General features: G+C 53.6%; 1 protein-coding gene across 3 annotated transcripts in view; it reads left to right on the forward strand.

Annotated features, from left to right (window-relative positions):
- Positions 1 to 14869, forward strand: part of WDR20 (WD repeat domain 20) — a 47556-nt gene that overhangs the window by 19001 nt on the left and 13686 nt on the right. The gene's annotated exons all lie outside the window — the stretch shown is intronic.

The raw sequence follows: 14869 nt of genomic DNA on the forward strand, positions 1-14869 counted from the left end.
TGTCAGCAGTTTCCCGCTGAGCTCTGAGTGCTGGAGACCAATGGGCCATGTCTGGTATATTTTTTGGAATACGCTGTGGTTATTTGTTATCTTATCAACGTTGACCTAAAAAGAGTGGATGAAACACAGTCTACTGGTGAATGTTGTTTTGAAACAGACTTTCTAGAATTCTCATGTGGTAAATAAACATTGATAAGATTAGTAATAAAAGGAGCAATGATAGCTAGTTAACATTCAGCACTAAACCTAAGGAATGTGTCTAGTACATTATATAAAACTGAAGAAATATAAGAGATTAGCCTCTCTCGTTCAAGTGACTCATGTTGGAGGCCTCTTACTTCCCTTGACGAATGCCTGGTAATGCCAGTGAGTAAAGGGAGGGCTTCGTGGGGTCTGGTTCCCAGGTGGCTGTGTTTCCTCTGCCTGGCGGCCCCCTGCGTGGGCTCTCCTTGCAGAAGGACTGTTCCCAGCCATAGTGATGGGGGTGTTTGAGGGCCCCCTGTGTCCAAATCAAGATGGTCTTTCACAGCTTTTACTCTTTCTCCCGCATTTCCACGCCGCTTAGCCTGCTCCCACCCGTGGTCCCACTTCTGCTGCCATGGCATTTTCACCGTGAGCCGGACTCTCCCAAGATTTGTGACGGCTCCCGTTCCTCAAAGCTTCCCGCCCAAGCTGAGCGTACCACTGACCTCTTCGGAGTCTCTCTGTCCCCATTTCTGTGGCGAACAAGGTGGCCAAGCGGACACCTTGTAGCCCCCGTACACTGGTCGTGTGTGTGTCTGCTGGACTTGTCTTTCAGGCTCTGCCCCACATCCGTGCCTGTGCCATTGCTTAAACGGTTGGCAGCTCACATTTACAAGAACTGTCCGGCCCCCTTCTCTCTGCCCTGCAGCAGTGGCTGGCTGACGAGCGACCCTCGACCGGCAGCCACAGCATCCCCTCAGCGCTCGTGGAAGTGCGGGCCGGGGCCGGGGCCGCTGGCTGCCAGTGCAGGGAGAGTTCGGGAGGCGGGCGGCGGGCCCGCCCTGCTGGCAGGGTGGCTCTGGTGCCCCGCGCCTGGGAGTGCCTCCGTGGCGGGGCTGACTCAGGGCCCCCCCCCGCCCCCCGCCGCCGTGGGGCACCCTCAGCAGGGGCTTAGTGACTGTGTAATTTGTAGATTGTATTAGTAGCCATCGATTAATTTGCACATCATCACAGCCACTGTTTACCCAGCACCTGCTGTGTGCCAGACACTCAACCAGGCGCTTTCACAGACGTGGCCCTTTTGCCCCCACAGCCGAGCTGGCAGTGGGTCTCCCGCTCTGTGCACAGGTGGGTGAGGGGAGGCTCGCCAGGCCGCGCAGCTGCGAGGTGGCGGCGGATCCTCTGGTCTTCCGCGTGGACCCGTGCTCCTGAGAACACGGGAGCGCTTCTGGCCTGTGGCCGGGGACCAGTGTCTGTCGTGCTCGCGCCTCAGGGCCTCTCCTGGCGTCTCAGCCCCACCCACTGAGCACAGCCTTTCAGCCTTTTTAGAACTAGAAACAGACGATTTTATTTCCTTTTCTTACCATCCATTTACTTACTGCACGTCAGAGAAGTGGGGGTGGCGAAAGCGGCTTTCAGGTCGTCGCCCACCCTGCACGTTCTCCTGTGTCCAGCCGTCACGTTGCACGCGCTGCTCAGTATACTGCTCAGAAGTGAACTAATCCTTCCGTTGAGGTACACGCTGCTGTACTAGACAGTTTAAAATAAGCCTCTGGACTTATTTTTACAACTTAAGAAATGATGCTACACTGAACTTAGGAAAGTCTGAAGTGATTGGAAAGAGTGCCTAGTGGTGCTGGCTTGGCCTTTGCGCAGCTGTACTGTCAGAGAGACGTGAACGCTCATCGGCCAGTTGGGCGCTGCTTCGACCCAGGGGACCGCTGTCCGGGCTGAAGGGGCGAGAGGGCCCCTCACTTAGGCTCTGTGTGCTTCCCCTCCGACCTTCCTGACTTTACCCGTTCTCACTTTCCAGGGTTCCCCCCACATATATTTATGCACACATGTTTTTGGACAGGCAACTAAATAGGAAAATACACGTTTTAAGGGCCTATGAGGAATCAAAGGCTTGTTTTCATGCTGGTGCACTGCACTTCTTGGTTTGAGTGCATTTAACAAACGTAAATGGATGTTATTGACTTAACAATGACAATAGTTAATACTCACATAGCACTTTGTATGCTAATCACGCTACACCTTTTAACCCCTTAATCCTTAAACACTGTTAGAAGTATTTTATTACTGGGATCCCTCTATCTGCTGGGATAAGATCCCCAGTCCAAGACCCCCAGTGGCTTCCTGAAACTGTAGATATACCAGATCCACCACGTACTATGTTTTTTTCCTCTATGCATATACTTATGATAAAGTTTTATGTATAAATTAGAGATTAACGACAATAACCAATAGAGCAATTCTCACAATGTGCTGCGGTAGAAGCTACGCGAATGTGCTGCGGTAGAAGCTACGCGAATGTGCTGCGGTAGAAGCTACGCGAATGTGCTGCGGTAGAAGCTACGCGAATGTGCTGCGGTAGAACCGGGCAGAGGGATGAGTCATGTCCCAGGCGGGACAGGGCGGGGCAGCGTGGGATTCCCTCATACTACCCAGCACGGCATGCAGGTTAGAACCGGTGAATTATTTATCTCTGGATTTTTCCATGTAATATTTTTAGACCATGATCGACTGTGGGCAACTGAAACTTCAAAAGCGAAACTGTGGGTAAGGGGGGCCTATGGTCTCCTTACGTTCCCCTTGTGTGGAAGCGGTGGTGTGGAAAGGCGAGAAACACGCTCACGCGCACAGGGCAGGGAACGGCAGCGGGAGGCGCAGCGCAGCCTTGCAGCCAGGGCTTTCTCCAAAAGGTCTCACTCACGCTCTTGAAATGGCACGTCACTCAGGGCTTTTGTTTGCCTGGGTCAGACCCTGTGTGGAGGGCGGGATTGACGTGAGGTCACACACAGACCCCTTCGGGGCCTTTAAAAATGTAAGCTCATTGAGGTGCTGGCCGGGGACGCAGGCAGAGGAGGTGTGTCCTGTGATGACGGCCAGCGGCCCCCGGAACAGCCCCGTCTGGGGCCTGAGCTCCGGCCTCACAGTGCCTTTCTCCGCCCCGTCTTGCAGGGACAGGCCCTGGCGGGGTCTCAGTGCTCGGCCCTGTTCCTCCTCCAAGTCCTTGCACGTGCTGTGACTTGTCACACCCAACACGCAGTATGTGGTTTTGATTTGAGGGCTTGGTGAGAACAGTGCAAGTCCTTGGACTTGCTGTGGACAACAGGAAAATTTGGGTGTTATTTTTTTGTCTCTTCAAATTGAAAGACCTAGCTGCAGTGGCCTGCGTGGAGGAGAGGTCAGGTGATCTCCGCACACCGCTCTAAGGACCGCCCTCTGGTCCGGGGCTGCTGGAGCTGCTTACGGGGCCTGTCGGTGTTTGGAGCCCAGCCTTCGCCTAAACAGGCTGAGCCGCTGGCCTTCGCTTCTTAGCCCTCCCTGTCCGTGCAGCCTCGCTCATAACGGCCGCCTGTTTCTGCCACCCCCTTACGTGTGCGTACAGAGCCGACGAGCGTCCCTGGCAGCGGGAGCTTCATTCATGGGCACTGGCCCCGCTGCACAGGAACATTTTCTGGAAGGGGCCAGGGGCCTGGGAGAGAGCAGTGTGAGTAGGCTCTGGCCTCCGTTGCTGAGGACACAGCGGCTAGAGAGCTTCAAATGAACAAGAGGCGAGCAGCTCCCTGCTCCCTGCCGTTCCGCCTGCTCCCTCTGCAGCCCGGAGGCGCTGCCAGTGGCCGGGACACGCCCGTGAACTTTGGGCGACTGAACGGGAGTCTTTTGGTTTACTCTAAGCTTAATGAGTTTTGCGAGGTCTTCTGTACTTTAGGTTATAAATAATATAGTTTCAAGTTCTGAGAACTAGTTGCTGTCATCTGATGTAGAAACAAGAAGACCACAGGCCAAAGGGGAGGAGAGGAGCCTGAGGAGCAGGGGCCTTGGGTTCGGTTACCCGGTGCTTTTCCTGTGTCTGCTGGGCGCAGTGCACTCAACAGGGAGGGAGACCAGAGCTTCCAGTTTAGCTGCACTGTGAGTTCATTGTCTGGTTGTAGGCCGCTTACTTCTTTGGTCTTAAATTGCAGCATCTTGAGAGCAAATGTTCCTGTCTTTTTTTTTTTAAGCTTCTCTCCAGCTCTGTTTGTCCTCTGATTCCATGAATGTAGACCATTGTATATAGATGTATATCACACAACTATTCACACTGGGAAATGAATTGCTTCTTCAGGCCACTTCTTTATGAATAGCTTTATATTTAACTTTTTAAGTTAGTGGTTGCAAGTTTTTAATTGTGTGTTTTATTACGTGAGCTAAGGAACGCTGAGTGCTTATATTATGGTTCATTTCAGCCTTCACTGTGGAGCGTCTCGTTCAGTCCCAGGCCGATGGCCTGCTAACCTACATTTAGAAGACAGTCTGTCCCAGCCGAGACTCTAAATTCAATACCGTCCCTGCTGAGCCTAACCGTTTTATTTCAGACCTCAAGGCTTTAACTTTTAAATGCTAAAGTATTACTGAATATAGAAATGTAAGTTTTACTGTGTAACCCTTTTAGCTATGTCTTTTGGATTGAGGATTGAGTTTTCCTAGAACTTCTTGAAAAACAGGGGATTGGTGATAAATTCTCAGTTCAATTCCGTGAAAAAGATGTGGGTTCCGTTTTAGATCTTCATCAGAGGAAAATCAGGAGGCAAACTTGGAACAGATGGGATTTCTCAAAAGAGAGCTCCCGAAAGTCATCTTTATCTGCCGCTGTAGCAGGTGGGGAGCACCCAGTGGACCCTTCTGACGCTCCCGGGCCACGTGCAGGGTGATGGAGCCGACCAGCTGTGGCCGTGTTTGCCTCCTGATCACTGGCTCCCAGAGAGCGCTTTCCCGTCTGCTGTCATCACTCCGAGCGGCATCACTGGTGCCGCAGAAACAGCGAGAACCGGCCTCAGTGGTCCTCGTTCGTGTGAAGCATCACCTGTCGGCCGCACGTCGCCTCACTCCCGCACGCACCTGACGGCGCAGCCAGCCTCCTTCTGGGGTGGGTGTCACTGTGCGCGAGCCCGGGGCTCCCTGGCCCCCCCGGCCCTGGGGCGAGGCCTCGACGCCCTTTACAGCTGCTCGGATAATTCAGTGTGTTTCTGCCCCGTGGTTCTTTTTTTTTTCTCCTTCTGTTCAAAAAGTTAATACAAGTAAAATACAATTATTGAGAAAAAGTTAGAAATTAAGACAGGCACAAAATTGTCACTTAAATACTACCCCACCTTTTAATAACCACTTTTAATATTTTGGTGAATCTCTTTTCAAATATGTTTTCTTTGCAAACATATATATATATAAAAGTAAATATGTGGTTCAAACAGAATTATACTTTTTTAATTCTGGAAGACTTCCAGTGTACACAGCGCAGAGAACGCTGTGAGGAACTCCCATTGCCTGTCCCCAGCTCCGCCCGTGGTCGCATTTCCTTGTAGTTCTCCCTCGGTGCCTGCTTTAAAGCCAGTCCCAAGTAGTGTAGCTTTTCTTCTGTGTGTTTTCTATATACATGAACTGTTTTTGGGAAATAAAACTACCTTTTCATATGTAAAAATTTGCATTTGAATATAATCTGTTTTTCGACAGATTCTATGTCAATATTTTTCACTGTTGGTCTCTTTATTTATAAGGATCTTTTAACTTGTTTTGCTTTATAAGACATTCAAAATAAATGTACTGTTATTACTAACAATATGATTACAGTACAAATACAGTGAATACAGTTTTAAGATCTCTTTGTGATTCTTTTTGTCTTTAGAATCCCATTTTTATTGTTGCTTTTTTTTTTTTTTTTTTAAAGATTTGATTTATTCTTAAAGGGAAAGGGAGGGCGAAAGAGAAACATCAGTGTGTGGTTGCCTCTTGTGCGCCCCCTGCTGGGGACCTGGTCTGCATGTGCCCTGACTGCTAATCCAACTGGTGACCCTTTGGATTGCAGGCAGGTGCTCAATCCACTGAGCCACAACAGCCAGGTTTGTTGCATTTCTCATTTAATGACATAGTAAAATAAGTAAATAACTTCGTTTTAAGGGGCTACATGATATATTGACCCACTTCCTTCTTGGAACACATAGGCTGTTAGTAATGTTTTGTTACAGAGCTGAGTTGACTGTCTTTGTACATGCGTTTGCTCATTAAAGTTTTTTAACGTGTAAGATAGCATACAGACAGGAATGTGTATAAGTTTAAAGTGCTATTAATTTTCACAAGGTAGAATCAACCTCGGGCTAAGAAGCGGCATCCCTGGCCACCCACAGCCTCCCCTGTGGCCCCTTCCCCACACTGCTCCAGAGTGACCACTGTCCTCACTCCCAGCATCGCAGATTACTTTTCCTTATTCCTGAGCTCTGTGTAAATAGAGTTATTGAGTGTGTGCTTCTCGAGCATATGTCCGAGGTCGCCTGTGTCTGTGCTTAGCCCTGTCCCGTGTGAGTAGGATTCTGTGTGTGGCCCGCAGCGCATGTAGCCAGCTGTAGGTGGTCGTTTGTGTCAGGCCAGCTTGTAGCTGCTATAAATAGCTCACGCACTGGAAAGGCCTTTGCTGAAGATAACTTCCTAGGGGCTGAATTTGTGTCTGAAGGAAAGGAGGCTTTTGGTACGAGTTGCCAGGTTGCCACGCACAGAGGCTGTGCCAGTTCACACACCCACGGGGTGAGATGCGGCTCCCCTCCGTGATCTGGTGTGCGCCCACCTCACCGGCCCGCGTTTTCACACCAGTGATGCTGCGTTCCTCGCACCCTACCAGCGCAGCGCCGGAGCCTTCCAGGCACCTCGAAGGGCTTGCACCTCACACAGGGGAGTATCTGCAGGGATGGGTACGTGGCTCTTCCCGCAGCGGCCTGTGAAACAGGCAGGCCCTCCAAAGGCTGGGTTAGTTCGGGAACACAACAGACAAGACGGACGACTAGCAGCACGAGCCCATGCGAGGAGAGCCAGAGAGGCTCTGCGGCTCTGTTTGAAGGAGGGCCCGACGCTTGCTTTGTGGTGTTTAGGACGGCTCGGCTCTCTGCCTCTCTCGTTGGTTTGAGACCACTTCTTCAGCGGAGGCCTGGCTGGATTGGAGACTAACTGAACCAGAGAGGCCAAAGCCAACGTTTAGGCCCTGTTTTAGTGGTTGATCTCCCTTCGTTGTGTAAGACAAATGGAGTGTTCTCTCTGCCTCTCTTGCTTTCTCTTGGAAAATGTACTCACTCCAGAATGCTGTTATTTGGTGTAAAATTATTGGTACTCATTGGTGTCACTGTTGGAAATTTTGTATGTTACAGATTCAATAGCTCATTGTCCCAACTGAAGTTAGGTGACTTTAAGAAAGGTAGCAACAGCTTGTGGTTGCAAGCACTGTCCCGGGATCTGGAACCTTGGGCAGACGACCCCCACCCCCGCTTCCCCCAGGTGTCAGGTTCTCTGTGGGATGAGGGGAGGGGTGCGGGCCTCTCGCTTCAAATAGGAGCTCCTCTGCCGGTTATTGTTTTGTTTCTCAGCAACTTGAATAAGAAAATGTTAAAATCGGCTGTGAGCGGCGCCAGACGTCGGCAGCGCGTGAACTGTCTGCACTGGGGAAGCAGCAGTGGAGTCGTTGGGTGGCGTCTGGGCGCGGCCCTGCCTGGCATGGCTCCAGTTCGCCAGGGCGTCGCAGTGCTTTTAGAGAGTCCCCAAGCTCCCGCCCCGGCCCCTCTCAGGGCCGCCAGGAACACTTATTTTCTGAGGGTATCGAGTGAGTCTCTTCTGCAAAAGTGAAAGCATCTTGCCTTTCCTTCCACTGGAGACATTGGTGTTCCCTTAGGGATAGGAATGCCGAGTTCTATGCGTATTTAACAGGAGGGCTTAATAAAATATAGGTCATTTGAGTATGTCAGCATTTTGATGTGATGAGACCTGGTGTTGGGTGAGTGCACATTGAATGTATCTGACATTTATCCCAGCGTTTCTTCCGTGGAGAAGTCGGTCTTTTACTAGCCCGAACAAAGCCCCACAGCAGCCCTGGGGCAACGCGCCTTGTGGTAGACTTGCCCTGGATGTGGAGTGCGATGCCGGAAATGAAGAAGCAGCGAAGATGTTGCAGCCTAGCAGCTTTTAAGCTTATTTTTAAAAAACTGTTTAGAGGGAAGAGGAGTAGATCTCGCATTGCGAAGTTTTAAGTGACAGGCTGCCTTGGGAAAAAGTGGCAGGTGATCACAGCAGGAACCTGTTACTCCAGCAGATGCGGGACTGACAGCACCGGCCGGGGGACAAGGCGCGTCCTGCGGCGCCCCCTGCCCACAGCCGGTCCCCGGCGGGGTTTCCGTGGTGAGCAGCGAGCTGTCCCTCGGGGTCGCTCTGGAGAGCTCACGGAACGCATTTGCGCTGTTTGTAACCGTGCGCCTCTTCCCGCTGTGGGATGACATGGAGGTGGCCCCGGCACGTCACGCCACCCCCGTGCCTGGCTGCCGAGGCGCTCGGCCTTATCCCCCTTCCCGCGACCTCGTGGAGGCCGCGCCCCTCCTCTCAGGGCCTGGCACGTGAGCAGTGGGCACTCCTTCCAGACTCAGAGCCTGGCGGAGGGAGGCACGGGACTCTGCACTGCTGTCCCTAAGGACTCGGGGCGGCCGTTCTTAGTGAGGGGTGGGCCTGGCCGGTGTCCAAGAAAGGACGAGGGGAGGGAAGATACGGTCTCGTTTGGGAGAATTATATTGGAAGGAAAACATGCTCTGCACCTGGATTCTGCTGTTTTCTGCAGGAAATTGAGGGCCGAAAGAAATATTCTTGCTTCTCCTCGTTTCAGTTTTTTTGTGGGTATTAATGAATGATGAGAATTTTCAAAGCCTGTGGGATAAGCAGCAAACTCTAATGGTTGCAGAAGGAGATATGCAAGTTTGAAAGAGGGGAACTAACTTTTCTCAGGTGCCAGGCATCATGCTTGGGACTTTTTTTACCCCATCTTGATAAAAACGGCTCTGTGAGGTGAATGCAAGGGGAAGGTGGGTCTGGAATCGGGGCCAAATGGAGCAAGGCTGGAATATTTCATTCCCACCGCAGGACGGCTCGGGGCGTGGGGCCACACAGCAGCGGTTGCCGGGCGGTGTCAGCCCCCTGTCTGGGCAGCAAGTGCAGCGGGAGGGGCGAGGGGCTGCCGCGCACCGCCCAGACCCCTGCCGCCTCCCCGCGGGGACCCCTCGCAGCCTCCCCTCCGTTCATCAGGGGCTGCGACAGCGTCTCGGAGCTGGCGCGTGGCGGTGCTGTGAGAGCCCTGTCTGCCAGGGATGGCTGTTCCCTTTCACAAATGGGCACCCGCGGAAGCGGTCCTTGTTTGTCAGGGTTTTTGTCACCAAAAGGACTAAATGTTTGCTTCGTCTATGTCTGGCTGTGTGTCTCTTCTGGTCCCTAACAGCTCTCTTTCCCTCCATTTCCAGAATTGTTTCATTTCTGCAGCGGATACTAATGAGACCGCCCGCCTGCCCGCCTGCCTGGCCTGAGACAGATGAGCTGCTGTCCTTTCAGACCCTGAAAGTGTAGGGCTGCTTGACTTTTTTTTTTACTGGGATTAGTGATCCCAAACCTAAGTGACTTAACACCCCGGATACCTTTTTTATTTACTTTTTTAAAAACATTTATTTATTTTAGAGAAAGGGAGGGAGAAAGAGAGGGAGAGAAATACCCGTGTGTGGTTGCCTCTTTCACGCCCCCAACTAGGGACCTGGCCTGAAACCCAGGCCTGCGCCCTGACTGCAAATCCAACTGGGGACCGCAGGCCTGTCGGTGCTCAGCCGACTGAGCCACGCCTGCCAGGGCCGCCCTGATACCTTTTTTTAAAAATAAGGGTTAGGCTCCTTAAATACTGTTTGCGTCAGCTACTCGGGCTTTGGGGCCATAACTGTTGAACTGAAGGAACGAGGAGGAGGGGCTGCGAGAGTCCCAGAGTAGACGGGCGCTGTCCCCGCCTCCCTCCGAGACAGGCGGGCGCTGGGCCCTGTGTGGGCCGCACGGCCGGCTGCCGCCTGTTGCGTGGCTGGCCTGTGCGTGCCGAGCGGGCAGTGAGATGGTAGAAAGTCGCTGCTGGTGTCTCTGTCGTGAGAGCCAGACCAGTTTTCACCAGGTGGAAGGAAGTTTGGTTAAATAATGCTTGAACTTTGTTGACAAAGAGAACGTGTCTTAGCTCTGGGTGGGCAGGGCCCCGTTTCGCTCATGCTGTGATCTGGGAGGTGCGGGCGTTTCCCCAGGTCCCCGGGGTGACCTGCTGAGTATGCGTGTCCAGCCCAGGCTGCGGGCTCACCCCTCGCAGGCCCTGGAAGCCGCAGCCTGCCTGGGAGAAAAACCTCCCCCAGAAAGACCACGGAGCAGCCCTGGCGGCCCGGCTGACTGTGAGTCCTGAGTTGGAGGGGGACCGCGCGGGGCCCCTTCTCCCCGAGGCGGTGAGCCCGTGCTCGGCTGGGCCCCAGCGCTGGTTGTCCCGGAGGAGGGCGGAGGACGGCCTGTGGGAAGCAGATCTCAGTCTCCCTGGGCCTCCCGTGCACGCTGGGGCGGCGGGCACTGGGCTGGCTCTGCCGTTTCCGACCGACTCTTCGGGCCCTCAGGGACTCAGCAGCTCCTGGCTTTCTTGGCGGTTCTTCAGAGGCCGGGCGTCCGCAGTGTGTGGGGTGCAGCGAGCGCGTCAGGGCTGCTGTGGCGGGAAGCGACCAGCGCTTGGCCCAGGTGAGGCAGACTCCTCGGAGGCGCGACCCCTGGGAATCGACGTGGGTGCTGCCGGGAGCAGAGTCCGCAGGGCGTCGGGCTGTGGAAGGCGCTTGGAGCGGGAGGGGGATAGGAGGGCAGGCCGGAGGCGTGGGGAGCACGGGCAGCTCCGGGGCCAAGTGGGTGGCGGGGAGGGCAGCCGAGGCCGTGCCAGGCCGGGCAGAGCACCGGGGAGTGTGAGCTGGGGAGCGGCCTGACTCCGAGTGTGAGGCCCACCTTTATTATTTACAGTGCACCCCTGTGTCATAATCCGATGCACACTTTCCAAAAGGGGTGTTTCTGAGACATTTTCCAAACCACAGCAAAGGCTCCTGGGTCCTCCGCAGTGGCAGGTGGCAGTTTCAGCGCGGGCCTACTGAGCCTGTGGCGGCCCCTTCCCTTTGGGCGCGAGGCCCTCTGTGTTCCCGTTGGCTCAGCTGCGGGGCGGGGCCGGCAGCCCAGGCCGAGCCTGGGGTAAAGGTGGAGCCGCGGCAGGAGGGCCCCTCTCGCAGGCCGAGGTGGAGCGGCAGGGGGTGCTCGCGGGCGCTGCGCAGCCGGCCTCGCCGACACCGTGCCTCCGCGGTGCGGGTCCCGAGAAGAGCGCCAAGGGTTTCACGGATTAAAAGTCCAAGGGAAAGAGCAATGTGACATTTTAAAGTTTGTATTTACTGATTGAGGATTTCGGTAGCCAAAAATCCTGTTTCTGTAGTAGGAATTTTAAACCATCATTCAACATTTTTCTGTGAAGTTGAGAATAAGACACAAATTGTTTGTAATTATTAAACTCCTTATGCAGAAACTGAGAATAATGATAAAATTTAATCTTACCATTGGAAAAATTCAAGACAATTGCAGTTTCATACAACAGATACTCAGCATGTATGACATACTGGATACTCTCTTGGGACTGAACAAATACGATCTAGTTCTTCAAATTGGTAAGATATTGTAATACATTTGTTTTGGTATAATTTCATACCTTAAAACTTCAGATAGTTGGCAATAATTAGGATGCAGAAACATAAAAAAATCCCAAAGTGTCTGAAACCCATCTATGCAGAATCCACCAAAAAGCCGAAAAAGTGAAAGAACAAAAGCTAATTTTGTGGAACAACAGAGTGGTAACTGTTTAATAAAGAAGTTCTCCTTAAAGGAGTTTTTATTGGGATCTTCTGTCGTAGTTGTAATTTTATTGTGATTGGTGATGACAGGCATGAAACAACGCTACAGTCACCGAAGCCGTTAAGTACTGAGTTTTGCGGAAGAACTTAAGGCCTGGAGAGTCGCGAATAGGACGCCAGCGCACAGAGCGGCGGTTGGGAAGCCGCTCGCAGGGCTGGAAGGGCTTGCACTGGTGGCTGAGCGCCGGGGAGGCGACGGAGGCGGCTCCGGCCGGGGGTGCGTTACTGGAGCCAGAGGGAGGGCGGGGCAGGCCCGCGTCCGTCCGGTGGTGCAGCCCGCGGCCCTGGATCCCTCCGCAGGCTCCTGGGCTGGGAAACGCATGGCAGGCGTCGCCCCTGCCGACTTGGAAGGGTGCGGTGCATTCGTGAGACGCCAGTGCAAGGTTGCTGGGCACAGAAGGCGCCCCGCAGGTGAAGCTGGCGTCGCTGTTAGGGAGGCCGGAGGGGGCCAGGCTACGGAGGACAGGATTGCTGGGTACGGCGTCCTACGCGAATGTGATGGGCGGTGGGAAGCCCCCTGACTCGAGTAAGAAGGACAGGGGCGAGCGGACAGTGGCGCTACCAGTGGAGTGCGCCTGCGCGCCGTGTGCTCCCTCTGTGCCACTGCCGGCCTCGCTGCCGCCCCGCAGGGCAGCGCCCTGCACAGGGTCACCTGGCCACCGAGAGGGGAGGCAAGGCTGGGGCTAGGCCCGCCTGGCTCCAGAGTGTGGGCCCTTTTCCCCACCAGCCGCCTCTGCCTGGGAGGCCACTGCGGGACTGCCGGCCCCATGGGGGAAGGGAGTGGCCGGCTCCGGTGGTTACTGCTGCTGCCAGAAGGCGTGTGCGCTCAGAGCACACGGGGGCGTACCCCCAGCTCCCCCACCCCCGTCCCCGGAGCATGAGGAGGAAGAGGAGACAGGGCCGCCGTACGTCGTGGAAAAACAGACAGAGCCTCGTGACTGGCCGCAGAAGGAAGAGGGCAGGGTAAGGCCGAGGTGCGCATGCTGGCCCCACAACGCGCAGGCGCCGGTGGCAGTCTGTGGTTTCTCAGGACGCGGTCTCCTGCGGGCACACCCCTGGCGTCGCTCAGGCCTCACAGTGACCCTCGCGGGGTGCAGACGGTGCGCTGCGTGGCCAGACTTCTGCTGTCCAAGTCCACCTGCGCCAATGGCGTTGGGGAGGGCGACCTTTCGGAAGGAGCGCCCTGCCCGCCTTTGTCCCTTTCCGGCTCCTGCTCCCCGCGTCCCGGGGCCAGTTTTTAAAATTTCTAGTCTATCTGGACCGATTAAAAATTTTGTAAAATTAAAGAAAAATTCTGTAAAAGAAAAACATAAGAGGCACACAAAATGCAGACTTTTTAAAAATTAAAATCAAGATAAAAAATGACTCCATCAGACTGCCATAAAGCTGATTCACAGTTACTGAATTTAATTTTGACTGCAGACTGTTAAACTATTCACAGACTGGTTCACCTGGAGAGCAGTTATCTAGGAAGAAAGTTTGTTAAGCAAACGAGTAAACAGGATGTTTTCAGAATATTCACATGATTTAAGAGTAAGCAGTCTTTCCGTTGGTATTTAAAAACACTTCAGGTGTTTGTTCACAGGCGATCTAATCTTCGGCGGGGCCCGCCTTCCGGGCCTTTGGAGACCGACTGCGGGCGGGTGGGCGGAGGTATGTGGCCGGGCGGGCGGGGCTGCGGTGGCTCACGCACGGTGCGGGGGTCAGCCTCGTGTCCTGCGCCCTCACCACTGCAAACCTGCTTTGCCTGCCCCTGTGTAATAAGAACTGAGGCTAAGGAATCTAGATTTGAACTAGTAGCCGGACTTGGAAAAATAGGTGCTTTTACTTCCTCTGTTATTCTGAGAACCGTTGTGCATCCTTTTGCTCATTTCATTTATGGTAGTATGTTTTCTCTGTTAATTTTTGGCTTTTAAATTGATTTTTGTATTTCCGTATGTAATGTTAGGTGTATTCTTTTAGGGGGAAGTTCCCTAAGCAAACTTTTATTAAAAAGCCTCTAGATTTACATATGCTGACATAGAGATCATGAGACAATTTAATTTGCTCGTATTTCAAATTTGAGTTTTGTCTCTAGCTGCCAGTGTATCTTGCTTTGTATTTTGAGCTGTTTTTACTTTTGCTGATATCTTCCTTGTTCTGAGATGATTTGCTGTCCCTCCTTGGGGGTGAGGGTGTAAGGGGCTCCTTTCTGGTTTTGTGGCTTCTCCTGCTTGCCTCGCCCCAGCCCCTCACCCCCACGCCCCACCCGCATGTCAGGCGGGCTGAGGGCCGCGCCCTTGCCCGGCACCTGCTCCCTCCCGGAGGCCCCTCTTCCTGGTGCCAGCGGCAGGACCTCTTCTGTCCAGTCCCTTGTTCACAGGACACCTTTCCAGGCTCCTTCTGGTGGGTGCACCCTGAGATCACCCCCAGACCATCCCTGCAGGCAGTGGAGCAGGTTCGCACCTCTGCTGACCTGTTGACCCGAGATGAGGCGGGGGAGGGTCCGTGTGCCCTGAGCTCCACCTTGTGCCACTCAGGGCCCTGCTTCCAAAGGCTCAGGTTATGTGTTTGCTCAGAGCTGCCTGTGATTTTGAGGCCCTCTTTTCTTCTCAGTATTTATATTTATGTCTGAAAAGTCAAACATCAGAACACTCGGTACAGCACACGCCCAGGATGTTTCAAGGATGCGGTCCCCAGCGTTAGTTGCCTCCACCTGTGATTTTCCGACAGGTGTGTGTGTGTGTGGGGGGGTTCCTCTATCTCCGCAATGGCAGCCCAGCACACGGGCTTACACAGGACATCGCCCATGAAGAAAAGAATCCTGCTTTGAATGGAGGGAGTGCCTTAAAAAGTCACATTTTAGCCCAAGTCTAAGTCATTTGGTTTTACCTTTGGGGGGGATATGGCTGTGTGTGTTCTCCCTGTCCCCT

The sequence above is a fragment of the Pteronotus mesoamericanus genome, unplaced genomic scaffold, assembly GCF_021234165.1.
Source record: "Pteronotus mesoamericanus isolate MK-2021 breed Mesoamerican mustached bat unplaced genomic scaffold, CSHL_Meso_final contig_192, whole genome shotgun sequence".
Taxonomy (NCBI): Eukaryota; Metazoa; Chordata; class Mammalia; order Chiroptera; family Mormoopidae; genus Pteronotus; species Pteronotus mesoamericanus.